General features: G+C 48.4%; 1 protein-coding gene across 1 annotated transcript in view; it reads right to left on the bottom strand.

Moving 5' to 3' along the window:
• Nucleotides 1–917, bottom strand: part of atg2a (autophagy related 2A) — a 100,799-nt gene that overhangs the window by 26,885 nt on the left and 72,997 nt on the right. The window lies entirely within an intron of this gene.

Here is a 917-nt window from a genome sequence, read left to right as displayed (position 1 = left end):
AGGTGCTGCCTTAGGATCTTTGGTGAATTTCTGCAGTGCGTCTTGTAGACGGTACACACTGCTGCGACTGAGCGTCAGGGGGAGAGGGAGTGAATGTTTGTGGATGTGGTGCCAATCAAAGCGGGGGCTGCTTTGTCCTGGATCATGCTGAGCTTCCAGGGGAAGTGGGGAGTATTCCCTCACACTCCTTATTAAGGCCTTGTCGATGGTGGGCAGGCTTTAGGGAGTCAGGAGGTGAGTAACTCACTGCAGGGATTCCGAGCCTCTGACCTGCTCTTGTAGCCACTGCATTTAAACGGCTGGTCCAGTTCTGTTTCTGGTCAATCATATCCTCCAGCAGGTGGGGGATTCAGTGATGGTACTGACGTTGAACAGAAAGGGGGATGGTTAAATCCTCCCTTGTTGGAGATTCTTTGGCATTTGTGTGGCATGAATGGCGCTTGCCAATTGTCTGCCCTTATCAAGCTGCTGTATGCTGTCCACGTTTTGCTGCATTTAAGCATGAACTGTTTCAGAATCTAAGGGCAAGTGAATGGTGCTGAACACTGCACCATCATCAGTGAACACCTCCACCTCTGATGTTAGATTGGAGGGAAATCCATTGATGCTGGAATGACCCCCACGATCCATCCCTTACTGAAGTGCTCAAGCTAGGGCTGCATCCTTTTGAGTTGAGAAGAGTCAGAGGTGACTTAATTGAAACATGCAAGATCCTGAAGGGACTTGACCCGGTGGATGTGGAGAGAACGTTTCCTCTTCTGAGAGGATCTCGAACAAGGGGGTTTAAAAATAAGGGGACGCCCATTTGAAACAGAGATGAGGAAATGTTATTTTCACTCAAGAGCTGAGAGGTCTTTTACATTCAGTTCCTCAAAAGGCAGTGAGTGCAGAATCTTTCAGTATTTTTAAGGCAGAAG

Source organism: Rhincodon typus, chromosome 43 (genome assembly GCF_021869965.1).
Source record: "Rhincodon typus isolate 14 chromosome 43, sRhiTyp1.1, whole genome shotgun sequence".
NCBI lineage: Eukaryota > Metazoa > Chordata > Chondrichthyes > Orectolobiformes > Rhincodontidae > Rhincodon > Rhincodon typus.
Note: the sequence above shows the minus strand (reverse complement) of the source record. Positions and strands in the feature narration are given on the sequence as shown.